The sequence below is a fragment of the Ranitomeya variabilis genome, chromosome 5 (genome assembly GCF_051348905.1).
Source record: "Ranitomeya variabilis isolate aRanVar5 chromosome 5, aRanVar5.hap1, whole genome shotgun sequence".
Classification (NCBI taxonomy): Eukaryota; Metazoa; Chordata; class Amphibia; order Anura; family Dendrobatidae; genus Ranitomeya; species Ranitomeya variabilis.
In genome coordinates this window covers 256,353,338-256,376,011 of record NC_135236.1, presented here as the reverse complement: position 1 = coordinate 256,376,011, position 22,674 = coordinate 256,353,338, and the positions used below count along the sequence as shown (strand labels likewise).

Sequence of the window (22,674 nt, the reverse complement as noted above, 5' to 3'; positions counted from 1 at the left end):
TAATACAAGTCTATGGGCAAAAAAGGCATCCTGTGGGCACATTTGCAGGATCCGTTTTTTGTCCAAAACGACGGATTGTGACGGATGCCACACGACGCAAGTGTGAAAGTAGCCTTAGGGTTGGGTTGGGGCTAAAGTTAGGGCTAGGGTTAAATTTAGGGTTAGGATTGGGGCTAAAGTTAGGGTTAGGGCTAGGGTTGGGGCTAAAATTAGGGTTAGGGTTAGGGTTGGGGCTAAAGTTAGGGATAGAGTTGGGATTAGGGTTAGGGTTTGGATTAGGGTTGGTATTAGGGTTACGGTTGGGATTAGGGTTACGTTTGGGATTAGGGTTGGGATTAGGGTTAGGGTTGGGATTAGGGTTAAGGTTAGGGTTGGGATTAGGGTTAGGGGTGTATTGGGATTAGGGTTAGGTTTGAGGTTAGGGTTGAGATTAGGGTTAGGGGTGTGTTGGATTTAGGGTTTTGATTAGGGTTATGGTTATAGTTGAGATTAGGGCTGTTTTGGGGTTAGGGTTGTGATTATCGTTAGGGTTGTGATTAGGATTATGGATCGGGTTGAGATTAGGGTTAGGGGTGTGTTGGAGTTAGGGTTGGAGTTAGAATTGGGGGGTTTCCACTGTTTAGGTACATCAGGGGGTCTCCAAACACGACAGACAATTTTGCGCTAAAAAAGTCAAATGGTGCTCCCTCCCTTCTGAGCTCTGCCGTGCGCCCAAACAGTGGTTTACCCCCACATATGGGGCATCAGCGTACTCGGGATAAATTGGACAACAACTTTTGGGGTCCAATTTCTCCTGTTACCCTTGTGAAAATAAAAACTTGGGGGCTAAAAATCTTTTTTGTGGGAAAAAAAATATTTTTTTATTTTCACTACTCTGCATTATAAACTTCTGTGAAGCACTTGAGCATTCAAAGTTCTCACCACATATCTAGATAAGTTCCTTAGGGGGTCTAGTTTCCAAAATTTGGTCACTTGTGGGGGGTTTCTACTGTTTAGGTACATCAGGGGCTCTGCAAACGCAACATAACACCCACAGACAATTCTATCAAAGTCTGAATTCCAAAATGGCGCTCCTTCTCTTCCGAGCTCTGCCGTGTGCCCAAACAGTGGTTTACCCCCACATATGGGGTACCAGCATACTCGGGACAAATTGGAGAACAAATATTGGTGTCCAATTTCTCTTGTTACCCTTGTGAAAATAAAAACTTGGGGGCTAAAAAATCTTTTTTGTGAAAAAAAAAATATTTTCTATTTTCACTACTCTGCATTATAAACTTCTGTAAAGCACTTGGGCATTCAAAGTTCTCACCACATATCTAGATAAGTTCCTTGGGGGGCCTAGTTTCCAAAATGGGGTCACTTGTTGGGGGTTTCTACTGTTTAGGTACATCAGTGGCTCTGCAAACGCAACATAACGCCCGCAGACCATTCTATCAAAGCCTGCATTCCAAAATGGCGCTCCTTCGCTTCCGAGCTCTGCCGTGCGCCCAAACAGTGGTTTACCCCCACATATTGGGTACCAGCATACTCAGGACAAATTGGACAACAACTTTTGGGGTCCAATTTCTCTTGTTACCCTTGTGAAAATAAAAATTTGGGGGCTAAAAAATCTTTTTTGTGGGAAAAAAAAATATTTTTTATTTTCACTACTCTGCATTATAAACTTCTGTGAAGCACTTTGGCATTCAAAGTTCTCACCACATATCTAGATAAGTTCCTTGGGGGGTCTATTTTCCAAAATGGGGTCACTTGTTGGGGGTTTCTACTGTTTAGGTACATTAGGGGTCTGCAAACCCAACATAACGCCAGCAGACAATTCTATCAAAGTCCGCATTCCAAAACGGCGCTCCTTCACTTCCGAGCTCAGCCATGCGCCCAATCAGTGGTTTACCCCCACATATGGGGTACCAGCATACTCAGGACAAATTGGACAACAACTTTTGGGGTCCAATTTCTCTTGTTACCCTTGTGAAAATAAAAACTTGGGGGCTAAAAAATCTTTTTTGGTAAAAAAAAAAATATTTTTTATTTTCACGACTCTGCATTATAAACTTCTGTGATGCACTTGGGCATTCAAAGTTCTCACTACACATCTAGATAAGTTCCATGGGGGGTCTAGTTTCCAAAATGGGGTCACTTTTGGGGGGTTTCTACTGTTTAGGCACATCAGGGGCTCTCCAAACGCGACATGGCGTCCGATCTCAATTCCAGTCAATTTTGCATTGAAAAGTAAAATGGCGCTCCTTCGCTTCCGAGGTCTGCCATGCGCCCAAACAGTGGTTTACCCCCACATATGGGGTGTCAGCGCACTCAGGACAAATTGTACAACAACTTCTGGGGTCCATTTTCTCCTATTACCCTTGGTAAAATAAAAATTTGGAGGCAAAAAGATCATTTTTGTAGAAAAAATGCGATTTTTTTATTTTCACGGCTCTACGTTATAAACTTCTGTGAAGCACCTGGGGGTTTAAAGTGCTCACCACACATCTAGATAAGTTCCTTAAGGGGTCTAGTTTCCCAAATTGTGTCATTTGTGGGGGGTTTCCACTGTTTAGGCACATCAGGGGCTCTCCAAACGTGACATGGCGTCCGATCTCAATTCCAGTCAATTTTGCATTGAAAAGTAAAATGGCGCTCCTTCGCTTCCGAGGTCTGCCATGCGCCCAAACAGTGGTTTACCCCCACATATGGGGTGTCAGCGTACTCAGGACAAATTGCACAACAACTTTTGTGGTCTAATTTCTCCTGTTACCCTTGTGAAAATAAAAATTTGGGGGCAAAAAGATCATTTTTGTAGAAAAAATGCGATTTTTTATTTTCACAGCTCTACGTTATAAACTTCTGTGAAGCACTTGGGGGTTCAAAGTGCTCACCACACATCTAGATAAGTTCCTTAAGGGGTCTAGTTTCCAAAATGGTATCACTTGTGGGGGTTTACACTGTTTAGGCACATCAGGGGCTCTCCAAACGCGACATGGCATCCGATCTCAATTCCAGCCAATTCTGCATTGAAAAAGTCAAACTGTGCTCCTTCACTTCCAAGCTCTGCGGTGCGCCCAAACAGTGGTTTACCCCCACATATGGGGTATCGACGTACTCAGGAGAAATTGCACAACAACTTTTGTGGTCTAATTTCTCCTGTTACCCTTGTGAAAATAAAAATTTGTGGGCGAAAAAATCATTTTTGTGAAAACAAATGCGATTTTTTATTTTCACGGCTCTACGTTATAAACTTCTGTGAAGCACTTGGGGGTTCAAAGTGCTCACCACACATCTAGATAAGTTCCTTAAGGGGTCTAGTTTCCAAAATGGTGTCACTTGTGGGGGGTTTCCACTGTTTAGGCACATTAGGGGCTCTCCAAACGCGACATGGCGTCAGATCTCAATTCCAGCCAATTCTGCATTGAAACAGTCAAACGGCGTTCCTTCACTTCCAAGCTCTGCGGTGCGCCCAAACAGTGGTTTACCCCCACATATGGGGTATCGACGTACTCAGGAGAAATTGCACAACAACTTTTGTGGTCTAATTTCTCCTGTTACCCTTGTGAAAATAAAAATTTGTGGGCGAAAAAATCATTTTTGTGAAAACAAATGCGATTTTTTATTTTCACGGCTCTACGTTATAAACTTCTGTGAAGCACTTGGGGGTTCAAAGTGCTCACCACACATCTAGATAAGTTCCTTAAGGGGTATAGTTTCCAAAATGGTGTCACTTGTGGGGGGTTTCCACTGTTTAGGCACATTAGGGGCTCTCCAAACGCGACATGGCGTCAGATCTCAATTCCAGCCAATTCTGCATTGAAACAGTCAAACGGCGCTCCTTCACTTCCAAGCTCTGCGGTGCACCCAAACAGTGGTTTACCTCCACATATGGGGTATCGGCGTACTCAGGAGAAATTGCACAACAAAATTTGTGGTTAAATATCTGTTTTTACTCTTGTGAAAATTAAAAAAAATGGTTCTGAAGTAAAATGTTTGCAAAAAAAAGTTAAATGTTCATTTTTTTCTTCCACATTGTTCCAGTTCCTGTGAAGTACGTAAAGGGTTAATAAACTTCTTGAATGTGGTTTTGAGCAGCTTGAGGAGTGCAGTTTTTAGAATGGTGTCACACTTGGTTATTTTCTATCATATAGACCCCTCAAAATGACTTCAAAGGTGATGTGGTCCCTAAAAAAAACATGGTGTTGTAAAAATGAGAAATTGCTGGTCAACTTTTAACCCTTATAACTCCCTAACAAAAAAAAATTTAGTTTCCAAAATTGTGCTGATGTAAAGTGGACATGTGGGAAATGTTATTTATTAACTATTTTTCGTGACATATCTCTCTGATTTAAGGGCATAAAAATCCAAAGTTTGAAAATTGCAAAATTTTTAAAATTTTCGCCATATTCCCGTTTTTTTCATAAATAATCGCAAGTAATATCAAAGAAATGTTACCACTAACTTGAAGTACAACATGTCACGAAAAAACAATCTCAGAATCAGCGGGATCCGATAAAGCGTTCCAGAGTTATAACCTCATAAAGTGACACTGGTCAGAATTGTAAAAATTGGCCTGGTCATTAAGTACCAAATTGGCTCTGTCACTAAGGGGTTATAATCCGTTTTTTTATATTTCAATAAGTCATTGTGCAAAAATCAAAGACGCCTCCCTTAGAACATATAGAATGGCATGTAGCATTCTCTAACCTCTAAAATTGTCCCGAAGAGTCTGTATAATTACAACCTAAAAGACTCTTTCCAAAGCCTTAGTCTTGGCATAGATTTAATAAGTTTAGTCTCATCTCAACGCTGAGATATGTCACACAAAATACTTAATAAGTAACATTTCCCACATGTCTACTTTACATCAGCACAATTTTGGAACCAACATTTTTTTTTGTTAGGGAGTTATAAGGGTTAAAAGTTGACCAGCAATTTCTCATTTTTACAACACCATTTTTTTTTAGGGACCACATCTCATTTGAAGTCATTTTGAGGGGTCTATATGATAGAAAATAACCAAGTGTGACACCATTCTAAAAACTGCACCCCTCAAGGTGCTCAAAACCACATTCAAGAAGTTTATTAACCCTTCAGGTGTTTCACAGGAATTTTTGGAATGTTTAATTAAAAATTAACATTTAACTTTTTTCACAAAAAATTTACTTCAGCTCCAATTTGTTTTATTTTACCAAAGGTAACAGGAGAAAATGGACCCCAAAAGTTGTTGTACAATTTGTCCTGAGTACGCTGATACCCCATATGTGGGGGTAAACCACTGTTTGGGCGCATGGCAGACCTCGGAAGCGAAGGAGCGCCATTTTACTTTTCAACACAAAATTGACTGGAATTGAGATGGAACGCCATATCGCGTTTGGAGAGCCCCTGATCTGCCTAAACAGTGGAAACCCCCCAATTATATCTGAAACCCTAATCCAAGCACATCCCTAACCCTAATCCCAACGGTAACCCTGACCACACCCCTAACCCTGACACGCCCCTAACCCTTATCCCAACCCTATTCCCAACCATAAACATAATCCAAACCCTAACCCTAACTTTAGCCCCAACCCTAACTGTAGCCTTAACCCTAGCCCCAACCCTAACCCTAGCCCTAACCCTAGCCCTAACCCTAACCCTAGCCCTAGCCCTAACCCTAGCCCTATCCCTAGCCCTAACCCTAACCCTAACCCTAGCCCTAACCCTAACCCTAGCCCTAACCCTAACCCTAATGGGAAAATAGAAATAATTACATTATTTTAATTTTTTAATTTTTTGCTAACTAAGGCGGTGATGAAGGGGGTTTGATTTACTTTTATAGCATTTTTTTAGCGGATTTTTATGATTGGCAGCCGTCACACACTAAAAGACGCTTTTTATTGCAAAAAACATTTTTTGCGTTACCACATTTTGAGAGCTATAATTTTTCCATATTTTGGTCCACAGAGTCATGTGAGGTCTTGTTTTTTGTGGGACGAGTTGACGTTTTTATTGGTAACATTTTCGGGCACGTGACTTTTTTTGATCGCTTTTTATTCCGATTTTTGTGAGGCAGAATGACCAAAAACCAGCTATTCATTAATTTTTTGGGGGAAGGCGTTTATACCGTTCCGCGTTTGGTAAAATGGATAAAGCAGTTTTATTCTTCGGGTCAGTACGATTACACCGATACCTCATTTATATCAATTTTTTATGTTTTGGCGCTTTTATACGATAAAAACTATTTTATAGAAAAAATAATTATTTTTGCATCGCTTTATTCTGAGGACTATAACTTTTTTATTTTTTCTTTGATGATGCTGTCTTGTGGCTTGTTTTTTGCGGGACAAGATGACGTTTTCAGCGGTACCATGGTTATTTATATCCGTCTTTTTGATCGCGTGTTATTCCACTTTTTGTTTGGCGGTATGACAATAAAGCATTGTTTTTTGCCTTGTTTTTTTTTTTGCGGTGTTCACTGAAGGGGTTAACTAGTGGGACAGTTTTATAGGTCGGGTCGTTATGGACGCGGCGATACTAAATATGTGTACTTTTATTGTTTTTTTTTATTTAGATAAAGAAATGTATTTATAGGAACAATATATATATATTTTTGGAATTTTGGGGGGGAATTTTTTTTTGGTTTTTTTTTTACACATGTGAATATTTTTTTTTTACACTATAACATTGCCCCAGGGGGGGCATCATGTTATAGTGTAAGATCGCTGATCTGACACTTTGCTGTGCACTGTGTCAGATCGGCGATCTGATGTGCACAGATACAGGCTTCCTGGCACCTGCTCTGAGCAGGTGCTGTGAAGCCACCTCCCTGCAGGACTCGTATGCCGTGGCCATTTTGGATCCGGGCCTGCTGCAGGGAGTAGGAGGTAAGAGACCCTCGGAGCAACGCGATCACATCGCGTTGCTCCGGGGGTCTCAGGGAAGCACGCAGGGAGCCCCCTCCCTGTGTGATGCTTCCCTATACTGGCGGAACACTGCGATCATGTTTGATCGCAGTGTGCCGGGGGTTAATGTGCCGGGGGCGGTCCGTGACCGCTCCTGGCACATAGTGCCGGATGTCAGCTGCGATAGTAAGCTGACACCCGGCCGCGATCGGCCGCGCTCCCCCCCGAGAGCGCGGCTGATCGCATATGACGTACTATCCCATCGGTGGTCATACGGGCCCACCCCACCTCGACGGGATAGTGCGTCTAATGTCAGAAAGGGGTTAATGGCTAACTGAAAAGATGAATCGTATTTTGAGAAGATTTTTACATAATCGGAATAGTTTTATCAAAAATTTAGTGAACATGTATCCCTTTAAAAATATATTTTATTTCAAAAAAATGTTTAAAATACACCACCCAGTGTTTAAGGCAGAATACACTGCCTAGATAAAAAAGACCAAGGTCTAGCACATACCCTACACTAGTCCTTCCTGACCCCTACCTAACTGTGGAGGTTGGCACCCTGTCAACGATTTTTTGGCGCCCCCACTCAACGTAGGCTCACCCTCTCTGCCCTAGCTCACCCTGTAATGCAGGTGGGAAAACAATAACATAAGAACAGAGATGAAGAAAGAAAAAAAATGGTCAAATCAATAAAAAAACCAAATATAACAAACTTAGCAAAAATTGGGGGAGGGGGGTTGGAAGGCAATTTAGTGGGCAAAATATATAATTTCCATACAGGGAATAATATAGCCATCTAATTGTTAGCAGATGCTATTGTGTAATGGGTATGCCACCGGATATGCCACATCAATATTATATTTAGGCAATGAACACCTTTTTTAGACTAGCACCCATACTGTAGATTAAATATTTCAAAAAATGTTGTCAACCATATGTTTTATATAATGTGATAAGTAATATATCTAATTGACAGTCAACCACATTAAACAATGTTTAGTACCTGCACACTAATCAATCAGATTATATCCGAGCAATAGGTACACACATAAAAATACACATAATTTGACTACAAGATATGTCAATAGTATCCACAGCTTTGCATGGTGCTTTAACGCAATACTCTGTGTCTACCCAACACTATTGCATGATACTTATCGCAATGTGCTGCGCCTCAACGCGTTTCCCCGTATACCGGTTCATCAGGAGGCCTATCAAACAGGATTACTGATAGCGGATGCCATAGATGACAAGCTTGTTCATTGTTGAACCTGGTTCACAGGTTGTGGGGATAAAGCTGCTAGGCAGTAAGGGGCCCCAGGCTGGGAGTCATGCAGGCAGTCACCAGCAAGAATAGAAGCCAACCCAAAGAGTATCCAGGGTCTAAGACAAAAGTAATATTTAGTCAGCTCATCGTCCTTGTCTCACTCCAGGGATCTGTCCATCAGCCAGGGTCGTGGTTCGGCAGCCGCAGCAACGAATTCCACACAAAAAATATATGACCCGGCGATAAAGAATGCGCTGCACCTTTAGAGGTCTTATTGATATACTAGATGGTGGCCTGATTCTAACGTATCGGGTATTCTTTAATATGTATGTATGTATATAGCAGCCACATAGTATATAGCACAGGACACGTAGTATATAGGAGCCATGTAGTATATAGCAGACAAACAGTACGTGGCCAGTGCTATATACTATGTGGCTGCTATATACATACATACATATATATTGTAGAATACCCAATGCGTTAATACAGGCCACGCAATATATAACAGTGGCCACGCAGTATATAACATAGCCCAAACATTATATAACAAAGCCCACGTACTATATAACAAAGCCCATACAGTATATAGCAGCCACGTAGTATATAACACTGGCCACGTAGTATATAACACAGGCCACGTAGTATATAACACAGCCCACGCAGTATATAACACTGCCCACGTAATATATAGCACAGCCCACGCAGTACAAAACACAGCCCACATAGTATCTAACACTGGCCACGTAGTATACAGCAGTGTGGGCACCATATCCCTGTTAAAAAAATAAAATAAAATAAAAAATAGTTATATACTCACCCGCTGGGATCCAGCGAAGCTCTGGCGATGTTCACGCAGCTGCCGCCATCTTCCGTTCCCAGGATGCATTGCGAAATTACCCAGATGACTTAGCGGTCTCGCGAGACTGCTAAGTCTTCTGGGTAATTTCGCAATGCATCTCTGGGAACGGAAGCTGGCGGCAGCCATGCGCCTCGACGGAAGGTGAGAATAGCAGTTTTTTGTTTTTTATTATTTTTAACATTACATCTTTTTACTATTGATGCTGCATAGGCAGCAACAATAGTAAAAAGTTGGGGACACACAGGGTTAACAGCAGCAATAACGGAGTGCATTACCTGTGGCATAATGCGGTCCGTTACCGCTGGCATTAACCCTGTGTGAGCGGTGACTGGAGCGGAGTATGCGGGCGCCGGGCAGTGACTGCAGGGGAGTAGGGAGGGTCTAATCGGACTGTGCCCATCGATGATTGGTCGTGGCAGCCATGACAGGCAGCTGGCGAGACCAATCAGCGACGCGGGATTTCCGTTACAGAAGTTGAGGACAGAAAGACGGAAGTACCCCTTAGACAATTATATATATAGAAAACTTCCATTTTATTGAGAAATAATTTTAAAAACGTAAAAAAGCACAGTTGCATGCAGTCAGATCAAACCAATGGACAACTGGAACAACATGTTTCAGCCTATGACTAAGGCCTTATAGGCCGAAACATGTTCCATATGTCCATTGGTTTGATCTCACTGCATTTAACTGTGCTTTTTTACATTTTTTTACTATTTCTCAATAAAATGGAAGTTTTATATCAATAAGACCTCTGAAGGTACAGCGGATTCTTCATCGCCAGCTCATATATTTTCTGTAGGGGACTAAGACCGGGGCAGGAGGAGCTGAGACGGCGAACCTGGCACCTTTCCCAATTGAAATCAGACCTGGGACTGGTAGGAAGCTGTTGGGCCTGGAGCACGAGTGGGACAGAGATTGTCCAGAAGAGGGACAGGGATTGTCCAATAGTGGGTCATAGATTGACCAAGAGTGAGACAGAGGCTGCAAGGATATAGACAGAGTTGACAGGAAGAACTGAGTCTGCCCGGAAGGCGGGGAAAGATAAGAAGATGTCTCTGTGTGTAACTTGTGCTGCCTGTGTGATGAATATGCTGCTGTTTAGTAAAGTTCAACTGTTGGAAAAAGATCCTATCTCTGAAGTGATTTGCAGAGCCAACATGACAGCAGCTGAGAAGCCTCTGACAATAACCGTGAGTGTGTAGCTGCATATGCTGCACATGCTGCAAAAGGAACATTGTATTTCATCTGTAGGGCACCAGGGTGTGGGAACACTACAGCCCGCTGCCACGACTACCACTCTGGCAGCCTTACACAGTCAAGCTGAGTTTTGATTTGTGTTTCTAGCAATCCTATGAGCAGCTCTCACTTACATTTTGCTTGGTCTTCCAGACCTTATCTTGACCTCCACAGTTCCTGCTAACTGCCATTTCTTAATTACATTTGAAACTGAGGAAAGGGCAACACTTTGCTATCTTCTAATAGCCTTCCTCTCCTTTGTGGGCCTCCACCATTTTCATTTTCAGAGTGTTAGGCAGCTGCTTAGAAGAACCCATGGTTGCTGTTTTTTGGCATATGGTTAGTAGGCTGGGTTTTTATAAAGCTGTGAAATTTGTTTCTCCAAGCCTTTCCACTGATGATAGTGAACAAGCCTTAACCCTAACAGGCTAATTAAGGTCTGAAACCTTGGTCAAAGTTATCTGAGCACACAAATCTCCAAAGGTGCCCGGAACTTTTGCATTGGCCCAATTTCCTTTCTGTAATATTTTAAATGCAAAAACATGACTATAATTTATATATATATATATATATATATATATATATATATATATATATATATATATATATATATACTGTATATATATATTATACTGTTATTATTATTATTTTGCCCAAAATACAAGGGAAATGTGTCATCTTTATATTCAGACCTTTTAGAGATCATTTCATCTTCAACTTGCTTAATTGTTCACAATAACAGTAAATTCAACCGGGGTGTCAAAACTTTTACATGACACTGTATGTATAGTGTCACTGAGCTTAATAACTATACTGCATAAATTCTCCCACTGATTTCTAATTGTTACTTGTAAATACACACACCCTTTTTATGTCAATGTAAAGAGCATTAAACCCAGTAGTGAACACTTGGAAATTGTTAAATTTAAAGAAAAAACATTTGTAGCGATGAAAACAATAGTGACCTTGAAGCCTGCAGCAGCCTCTTAGTCCACCATTGTGGCATCGGAACTCGCTGCTGGTCAGTGGTTACATCATCACAGTCACTGACATTGAACAAGCAATAGGTCTGCCCTGTGGTGGCATTCTCCAGCCTTGGAGAAGACAACCCAGGACAACAGGTGCCTGTGGAATGCGAGCATTGAATCATGGCCACAATGGCAGCCTCCCTCCTCCCCTTCTACTTCCACTGCTAATCCCTCCATGCTAGAGAGAGCAGGGCACATAGTCACCGAGAGAAGTGTCTCTATTATCTTGTCCAGGATGACTGCAGCTTATCAGCCGTGTAATCACTGTGCAGCTAATGGAGGGACATGCAGAGCCGCCTGCAGAGCATCTCCCCCATCTCTGTATGTCACCTCCACATCATAGCCCGATGCTCTGCAGTAATAGTCCACCATATGTATGAAGTTGAGAAACAGACAATAAATGTCACTGATTGATCATAAATCCACTTCAACTAATATAAGCAATCTACAGGAATCACATGTGAGAAGATCTATAGTGCATACAACAATACAGGGTGGAAATACAAAGGTGTGCAGGTGGTCATAATAATGGCCTGGTATCAGAGGAGGTAAGTATGGCATGTCGTGATATACGATGAAAGAATATAACAACTTATAAAGGCAGATAACTGGACACATTGGTATTACCTGTCGGTCTATCTGCTGTCTATCATCAATCTATCCATAGATCTATCATCTATCATTCTATCTATCTATTATCTATCTATCCATCTATCCATGGATCTATCTATCTACTATCTATCTATGTATCTATCTATCTACTATCTATCTATCTATCTATCTATCTATCTATCTATCCATGGATCTATCTATCTACTATCTATCTATTTATAGATCTGTCTATCATCTATCTATCCATCTATCTATTATCTATCTATCTATTTATCATCTATCTATCTATTATCTATCTATCATCTATCTATCTATCTATCTATCTATTTATAGATCTGTCTATCATCTATCTATCTATCTATCTATCTATCTATCTATCTATCTATCTATCTATCTATCTATCATGTATATTAGAGGTTTCTATAATCCATCTGACCCGCTAATTGTTTCTTGGAGTATAGACATGTCGTCATTTTTTTGCCCGCTGTTTAATTCAGCCTATTTGGGGTGGAATAAATAATTTCTTTCTTCTTGTGTGTTTTCATGCCGTAATAATTCGTTTACAGGAAATAGTGTATATATATATTTTTTTTTTTATTTATTCATTGCTATTATATGAATAAATATCTCTTGCGTTATACTGTTGCAATATATAATTATTCAGTCTGGACGGAAAAAGCTTTTCAAAATTAATCAAAATCGAATGTAAATGAGGGAAAATTAAATCAATAGCAAAACAGTGTCATTTGGAGCCGTGACATGTATACATTGATTAGCAGTATTCTATCGAAGATCCAAATTAATCTGTATCTCAAAAGCAATGTATGTATGTTTTACTATTGTGTTTGTGCATATAAATTACACAGGTTTTCACGAGCTAGTTAATGTTGTGACTATTGCTGCAAGAATGTAAAAAGCAATCGTGAAGGGAGCGCATATATATGTACACATATATATATACACTTTTGTATATGTATAGTATATATATATACAGTATATATATATATATATATATATATATATATATATATATATATGTGTGTGTATGTGTGTGTGAGTGTGTGGGTATAGATAGATAGATAATGGGCATAGGGTAAAGTGCCAATATAATATGAGAAAATCTATAAAAAAGAGTGCAAGGCGTACTGTCTGTGGAATATATATATATATATATATATATATATATATATATATATATATATATATATTGTTTTTCATATACTCCCTTATATTCATGTATACATAGGGACTGGAAGGTATTCATATTCAGGTGAAAAGTAACAGGGTGTTCTTTATAATGTAAGTTGTTGATTAAAGCATATTCTTAAAAATACTGTAAATTTTTTCCATCTTATTAGAGCAGTTCAACAAAAATGACGCATTTATCTATCTGTCTATCTATCCTCTGTGGTATAAATCTGGTGTGTATATATTATATATTTATTAACCACACCTATTTTTCTATTTGGTTTATACAATTATGCACTGCATTTGTTCATCTGGTCCTTATTTATGTCTATAGCCTATAACTGCACCTATTATTTTAATTCTTGAGATTTCTTTGCATTTGCTCTGTTCCTGTGCATGGTGCTGGCTCCTTCATCTACATAGCATACATTAGTCCCCTTTGTATTTCTGCACACAGTATGAGAGTTGCACCATTTGTCCATATGTTTTCCGAGTGCTGAGTGTGTGCCCCGGCATTGTCCTCTGTGACCTTGGCACACGTTCTAGAATAAAGAAGATTCCAATTTATTTTCTTCTGTCTTACAAAAACTCCTCCTATCCCCAAAATACATTATTATCCTATTTTTTTATTATTTTGTTCATTCACTTTTTATAGATTCACAATTTCTGTATTTTTTCTAAGTAAATCTATTTTTGCTGACCCCGCACCCTTGTAACAATTTTTTTCTGTGGATTTCCTAGTCGTTGTCATTATTCCCTTCTATTCATCTCAATCAGTATGCCTTTGCCCTCTTTTAATTCACAATCCATTAGTTTGGAGCCCATATTTCCTCCCCTCTCTCTCCTCCTGTTGATTTAATTTCCACATTCCTCTTTTCCTGTAACCTGCTCATAGTAAATGTCACCTCAATAATGACTTTCCCTCCTTCCCCAGAGAAAGCACACTGGTGCCCACATCTCCGACAAAAAAAAAAAAGAAAACCCTTTAAAAGTTGACACCCTGCCTGAGGCTAGCAAGAAAATGTGCTGTTCTCTAATCCTTGTTTTTCTTTGTAACTCTCCTCCCCAGCTCTGCCCAGCACCATTCATGCTCCCTGTGTCCTGTCCCAGTCATTTGCGAAATTAACCTTAAATGCTGCAGCCACAAAGAGAGCAGGTTGGGGGGGACACATCCAGCCTGTCCTGCTCTGAAAAGCCCAGTGGTCTCCTGCTGGGAGGGCAGAAAGAAACTAATGCAGACATGCAAGGGAATTATACATGCATTAAACATACGCAGGGAGAACACAGGAACAGGGGGGAGATGGAGAAGGATGGAGGAAGGGGCAAAGAAACTACAGAGGGATAATCCAGGAGATATTTGTAGAAAAGGTTAGATGAATAGTGTCATAGATTGATAGCCGAAGAGAAAGGCATGTGCACGCATATATTAACACACAGGGTGATAAATAAGCTACAGTCCATGTATATGTATGTATGAGTCTAAAATTATATCACACAGACATATGTGTGTGTGTGTGTGTGTATGTGTGTGTGTGTGTGTGTTGTATGTGCAGTGTGTGTGTGTGTTGTATGTGCAGTGTGTGTTGTATGTGCAGTGTGTGTTGTATGTGCAGTGTGTGTTGTATGTGCAGTGTGTGTGTTGTATGTGCAGTGTGTGTGTGTATGTGTGTGTGTGTGTGTGTTGTATGTGCAGTGTGTGTGTGTGTTGTATGTGCAGTGTGTGTTGTATGTGCAGTGTGTGTTGTATGTGCAGTGTGTGTTGTATGTGCAGTGTGTGTGTTGTATGTGCAGTGTGTGTTGTATGTGCAGTGTGTGTGTTGTATGTGCAGTGTGTGTGTGTTGTATGTGCAGTGTGTGTTGTATGTGCAGTGTGTGTGTTGTATGTGCAGTGTGTGTGTGTGTTGTATGTGCAGTGTGTGTGTTGTATGTGCAGTGTGTGTGTGTTGTATGTGCAGTGTGTGTGTGTTGTATGTGCAGTGTGTGTATTGTATGTGCAGTGTGTGTGTTGTATGTGCAGTGTGTGTGTGTTGTATGTGCAGTGTGTGTGTGGGTGTAATCTATCTTCGTGTGCACATATTTCATGCATGCATACATACAGGGTGTGTATGTACAAATTGTGTGTACATATGTGTGCATCTATACTCTGTAACTATCTGGCAATATATTCACACTGTACACATATATATCTTCATATGTATGTATAAACAAATATACAGCCTGCATATATTGATAGACATTCATGATATAGGTACCTGAGTGTGTACATAAAACACACGTACATTTTATATATACATATATTATATATTATATATATACATATAGACATGCACACAAAGATTCATGGATCCAGATACAAATCACTATGTGTTGTCTGGATACATACATATTCACACAGACCATGCATACATTGATATATAGAAGTTGATGTATAGAAGAAGGGGATCCATGGACCCCCAGACAATAGGTGATTACTGTGGCCCATGTGAGCAGTGTGCCAGTGGATGCAGCCGGCCATGCCGCTCGGTCGGGTCCTCTCCTATGGGACGCATAAAGCGGGAGAGGCTCAGTGCATTCATCAGGCGCTGTCCGCGGTGCTGCAATAAATTCTCGCTGATTAAGTCGCAGCCACTTGAAGGAATACATTGCTGCAGCCTCAACGTGTTGCTTTTGTTGGAAGTGAAATCTCCTCAGAGGCGAGATACGGATCGGATCCTGCAGTGTGATCCCCCCACAGCCTCCTATATGTGTGGTATGCTGCTCCTTTCTGCACAGACCCCCAGCCACATTCTGCAGTCGCCCACTACACCCATCCCCAATGCTCTGTTCCTAGAAAGCAAAGGCTTACCTCCTGTGTGTGCCTCCAGGGTGCGTGTCAGGGCTCCACTATCACAGGTATCCAAAGTTTAAAACTTGCCAAAACAGGGGAACCAACACTATTAGGCTGGGTATGGGGTTACATTGGCAGCAGGTGTCAGGGCATGAAGGAAAGGACTAGGGTTTGGTGGGATTTCTCAGCTTCCCATCAGTAATCTGTGCGCTATGGTTAGTCCACTCCCACACCCCACCCCAACTACTGTAGATTGTGAGTGGGCTAAAGCTGCAGGAACCCCCCTCAGCAAATAAAATGAAACATTAATGACACAAGAGTGTCCCTCCACCCCATCCATGTGCCTGGCCCTCCCCCTGCAGCTGGGCTCTGCACCTCTCTACCCTTCTTCCAGGGCTACATGCCTGTTGGGGTAATGGATTGTAAATAGCTTCCAGCTATCAGATTGGCCATTCCTGCTAGACACACACCGATATTTAGATATTTCACATGTCTGGAGAAGTCCAGTGTCTAATGGGTTAACTCCACACATTTCTATTCACCTTATTCATCATTCTTTCCAGGAAGCCATATAAATAATTGATTTTGTTACCAAATTTTAATTTCTCGACAGCTTAGAATACTCCAGAGAGAGGAAAATAGGCAGCAGTGTAATAAGGGTGTGGGTATGAATATACATAGGCAGCTCCACTAGCTCCACGCCTGCTGCCTGCCATCGTCATGTGCTTGCTATCCTTCCAGCCAGAACAGTGTATGTGTCTATACAGATCAGTTAGTGTCTATCTATCTATCTATCTATCTATCTATCTATCTATCTATCTATCTATCTATCTATCTATCTATCTATCTATGTATCTATCTATCTATCTATCTATCTATCTATCTATCTATCTATCTATCTATGTCTCTATCTATGTATCTCTCTATCTAAAGTATTTATCATCTACCACTGCGCAGCAAAGTAAAATCTGAAATATTATTGACAGATGAAATGGACAGGATTGGATTCAGAGCTCACTGAAGGGAATTGTTTTTGCATATATACTGTTTTATAATACAATGGATCAGGCTAAATATTATCGTCATCTTCATTGTCGTCGTCGTCGTCATGGTAGAACACTATAGTGATCAGTGAACAAGCAACATGTAAGGCTCCTTGTTATACATTACATGCTTTGTTTTTATAGTCTATTCAATCTAAGCTACTGCATGTTGTCTGCTAAGTCATACGGCCTATGCTATACAGGTTGTTTTTCTACAGGCGGTGCTGCACAGGTTTTAATATGCAGACTATGCTATACAGGTTGTTTTCCTACAGGCTGTGCTGCACAGGTTTTGATATACAGCCTATGCTATACAGGTTGTTTTCCTACAGGCTGTGCTGCACAGGTTTTGATATGCAGCCTATGCTATACAGGTTGTTTTTCTACAGGTGGTGCTGCACAGGTTTTAATATGCAGCCTATGCTATACAGGTTGTTTTTCTACAGGCGATGCTGCACAGGTTTTAATATGCAGACTATGCTATACAGGTTGTTTTCCTACAGGCTGTGCTGCACAGGTTTTGATATACAGCCTATGCTATACAGGTTGTTTTCCTACAGGTGATGCTGCACAGGTTTTGATATGCAGACTATGCTATACAGGTTGTTTTTCTACAGGCTGTGCTGCACAGGTTTTAATATGCAGCCTATGCTATACAGGTTGTTTTTCTACAGGTGATGCTGCACAGGTTTTGTTATGCAGACTATGCTATACAGGTTGTTTTTCTACAGGCTGTGCTGCACAGGTTTTGATATACAGCCTATGCTATACAGGTTGTTTTTCTACAGGTGATGCTGCACAGGTTTTGATATACAGCCTATGCTATACAGGTTGTTTTTCTACAGGCTGTGCTGCACAGGTTTTAATATGCAGCCTATGCTATACAGGTTGTTTTTCTACAGGCGATGCTGCACAGGTTTTAATATGCAGCCTATGCTATACAGGTTGTTTTTCTACAGGCGATGCTGCGCAGGTTTTGATATGCAGACTATGCTATACAGGTTGTTTTCCTACAGGCTGTGCTGCACAGGTTTTGATATACAGCCTATGCTATACAGGTTGTTTTTCTACAGGTGATGCTGCACAGGTTTTGATATACAGCCTATGCTATACAGGTTGTTTTTCTACAGGTGATGCTGCACAGGTTTTGATATGCAGACTATGCTATACAGGTTGTTTTTCTACAGGCTGTGCTGCACAGGTTTTGATATACAGCCTATGCTATACAGGTTGTTTTTCTACAGGTGATGCTGCACAGGTTTTGATATACAGCCTATGCTATACAGGTGGTTTTTCTACAGGCTGTGCTGCACAGGTTTTGATATACAGCCTATGCTATACAGGTTGTTTTTCTACAGGTGATGCTGCACAGGTTTTGATATACAGCCTATGCTATACAGGTTGTTTTCCTACAGGCTGTGCTGCACAGGTTTTGATATACAGCCTATGCTATACAGGTTGTTTTTCTACAGGCTGTGCTGCACAGGTTTTGATATACAGCTTATGCTATACAGGTTGTTTTTCTATAGGCTGTGCTGCACAGGTTTTAATATGCAGCCTATGCTATACAGGTTGTTTTTCTACAGGTGATGCTGCACAGGTTTTGATATACAGCCTATGCTATACAGGTGGTTTTTCTACAGGCTGTGCTGCACAGGTTTTGATATACAGCCTATGCTATACAGGTTGTTTTTCTACAGGTGATGCTGCACAGGTTTTGATATACAGCCTATGCTATACAGGTTGTTTTCCTACAGGCTGTGCTGCACAGGTTTTGATATACAGCCTATGCTATACAGGTTGTTTTTCTACAGGCTGTGCTGCACAGGTTTTGATATACAGCTTATGCTATACAGGTTGTTTTTCTATAGGCTGTGCTGCACAGGTTTTAATATGCAGCCTATGCTATACAGGTTGTTTTTCTACAGGTGATGCTGCACAGGTTTTAATATGCAGACTATGCTATACAGGTTGTTTTCCTACAGGCTGTGCTGCACAGGTTTTGATATACAGCCTATGCTATACAGGTTGTTTTCCTACAGGTGATGCTGCACAGGTTTTGATATGCAGACTATGCTATACAGGTTGTTTTTCTACAGGCTGTGCTGCACAGGTTTTAATATGCAGCCTATGCTATACAGGTTGTTTTTCTACAGGTGATGCTGCACAGGTTTTGTTATGCAGACTATGCTATACAGGTTGTTTTTCTACAGGCTGTGCTGCACAGGTTTTGATATACAGCCTATGCTATACAGGTTGTTTTTCTACAGGTGATGCTGCACAGGTTTTGATATACAGCCTATGCTATACAGGTTGTTTTTCTACAGGCTGTGCTGCACAGGTTTTAATATGCAGCCTATGCTATACAGGTTGTTTTTCTACAGGCGATGCTGCACAGGTTTTAATATGCAGCCTATGCTATACAGGTTGTTTTTCTACAGGCGATGCTGCGCAGGTTTTGATATGCAGACTATGCTATACAGGTTGTTTTCCTACAGGCTGTGCTGCACAGGTTTTGATATACAGCCTATGCTATACAGGTTGTTTTTCTACAGGTGATGCTGCACAGGTTTTGATATACAGCCTATGCTATACAGGTTGTTTTTCTACAGGTGATGCTGCACAGGTTTTGATATGCAGACTATGCTATACAGGTTGTTTTTCTACAGGCTGTGCTGCACAGGTTTTGATATACAGCCTATGCTATACAGGTTGTTTTTCTACAGGTGATGCTGCACAGGTTTTGATATACAGCCTATGCTATACAGGTGGTTTTTCTACAGGCTGTGCTGCACAGGTTTTGATATACAGCCTATGCTATACAGGTTGTTTTTCTACAGGTGATGCTGCACAGGTTTTGATATACAGCCTATGCTATACAGGTTGTTTTCCTACAGGCTGTGCTGCACAGGTTTTGATATACAGCCTATGCTATACAGGTTGTTTTTCTACAGGCTGTGCTGCACAGGTTTTGATATACAGCTTATGCTATACAGGTTGTTTTTCTATAGGCTGTGCTGCACAGGTTTTAATATGCAGCCTATGCTATACAGGTTGTTTTTCTACAGGTGATGCTGCACAGGTTTTGATATGCAGACTATGCTATACAGGTTGTTTTTCTACAGGCTGTGCTGCACAGGTTTTGATATACAGCCTATGCTATACAGGTTGTTTTTCTACAGGTGATGCTGCACAGGTTTTGATATACAGCCTATGCTATACAGGTGGTTTTTCTACAGGCTGTGCTGCACAGGTTTTGATATACAGCCTATGCAATACAGTTTGTTTATCTCCAGGCTGTGCTGCACAGGTTTTCTTGTACAGCCTATGCTATACAGGTTGTTTTTCTACAGGCTGTGCTGCACAGGTTTTAATATGCAGCCTATGCTATACAGGTTGTTTTTCTACAGGCGATGCTGCACAGGTTTTGATATGCAGACTATGCTATACAGGTTGTTTTTCTATAGGCTGTGCTGCACAGGTTTTAATATGCAGCCTATGCTATACAGGTTGTTTTTCTACAGGCAATGCTGCACAGGTTTTGATATGCAGACTATGCTATACAGGTTGTTTTCCTACAGGCTGTGCTGCACAGGTTTTGATATACAGCCTATGCTATACAGGTTGTTTTCCTGCAGGCTGTGCTGCACAGGTTTTAATATGCAGCCTATGCTATACAGGTTGTTTTTCTACAGGTGATGCTGCACAGGTTTTGATATGCAGACTATGCTATACAGGTTGTTTTCCTACAGGCTGTGCTGCACAGGTTTTGATATACAGCCTATGCTATACAGGTTGTTTTTCTACAGGTGATGCTGCACAGGTTTTGATATACAGCCTATGCTATACAGGTTGTTTTTCTACAGGCTGTGCTGCACAGGTTTTAATATGCAGCCTATGCTATACAGGTTGTTTTTCTACAGGCGATGCTGCACAGGTTTTAATATGCAGCCTATGCTATACAGGTTGTTTTTCTACAGGCGATGCTGCGCAGGTTTTGATATGCAGACTATGCTATACAGGTTGTTTTCCTACAGGCTGTGCTGCACAGGTTTTGATATACAGCCTATGCTATACAGGTTGTTTTTCTACAGGTGATGCTGCACAGGTTTTGATATACAGCCTATGCTATACAGGTTGTTTTCCTACAGGCTGTGCTGCACAGGTTTTGATATACAGCCTATGCTATACAGGTTGTTTTTCTACAGGCTGTGCTGCACAGGTTTTGATATACAGCTTATGCTATACAGGTTGTTTTTCTATAGGCTGTGCTGCACAGGTTTTAATATGCAGCCTATGCTATACAGGTTGTTTTTCTACAGGTGATGCTGCACAGGTTTTGATATGCAGACTATGCTATACAGGTTGTTTTTCTACAGGCTGTGCTGCACAGGTTTTGATATACAGCCTATGCTATACAGGTTGTTTTTCTACAGGTGATGCTGCACAGGTTTTGATATACAGCCTATGCTATACAGGTGGTTTTTCTACAGGCTGTGCTGCACAGGTTTTGATATACAGCCTATGCTATACAGTTTGTTTATCTCCAGGCTGTGCTGCACAGGTTTTCTTGTACAGCCTATGCTATACAGGTTGTTTTTCTACAGGCTGTGCTGCACAGGTTTTAATATGCAGCCTATGCTATACAGGTTGTTTTTCTACAGGCGATGCTGCACAGGTTTTGATATGCAGACTATGCTATACAGGTTGTTTTTCTATAGGCTGTGCTGCACAGGTTTTAATATGCAGCCTATGCTATACAGGTTGTTTTTCTACAGGCAATGCTGCACAGGTTTTGATATGCAGACTATGCTATACAGGTTGTTTTCCTACAGGCTGTGCTGCACAGGTTTTGATATACAGCCTATGCTATACAGGTTGTTTTCCTACAGGCTGTGCTGCACAGGTTTTAATATGCAGCCTATGCTATACAGGTTGTTTTTCTACAGGTGATGCTGCACAGGTTTTGATATGCAGACTATGCTATACAGGTTGTTTTCCTACAGGCTGTGCTGCACAGGTTTTGATATACAGCCTATGCTATACAGGTTGTTTTTCTACAGGTGATGCTGCACAGGTTTTGATATGCAGACTATGCTATACAGGTTGTTTTCCTACAGGTGATGCTGCACAGGTTTTGATATACAGCCTATGCTATACAGGTTGTTTTTCTATAGGCTGTGCTGCACAGGTTTTAATATGCAGCCTATGCTATACAGGTTGTTTTTCTACAGGTGATGCTGCACAGGTTTTGATATGCAGACTATGCTATACAGGTTGTTTTTCTACAGGTGATGCTGCACAGGTTTTGATATACAGCCTATGCTATTCAGGTTGTTTTTCTACAGGCTGTGCTGCACAGGTTTTAATATGCAGCCTATGCTATACAGGTTGTTTTTCTACAGGCGATGCTGCACAGGTTTTGATATGCAGACTATGCTATACAGGTTGTTTTCCTACAGGCTGTGCTGCACAGGTTTTGATATACAGCCTATGCTATACAGGTTGTTTTTCTACAGGTGATGCTGCACAGGTTTTGATATACAGCCTATGCTATACAGGTTGTTTTTCTACAGGCTGTGCTGCACAGGTTTTAATATGCAGCCTATGCTATACAGGTTGTTTTTCTACAGGCGATGCTGCACAGGTTTTGAAATGCAGACTATGCTATACAGGTTGTTTTTCTACAGGCTGTGCTGCACAGGTTTTAATATGCAGCCTATGCTATACAGGTTG

The 22,674-nt window shown here is 41.0% G+C and overlaps 1 protein-coding gene across 1 annotated transcript in view; it reads right to left on the bottom strand.

Annotated features, from left to right (window-relative positions):
• LOC143775683 (immunoglobulin superfamily containing leucine-rich repeat protein 2-like) overlaps positions 1–16,100 on the bottom strand; it is a 118,639-nt gene extending 102,539 nt beyond the window's left edge. Inside the window, exon 1 of the mRNA XM_077264106.1 lies at positions 15,914–16,100. The gene's annotated coding sequence lies outside the window, so the exon portion shown is untranslated. The remainder of the gene's footprint in view (positions 1–15,913) is intronic.
• Between the last annotated feature and the right edge of the window lie 6,574 nt (positions 16,101–22,674).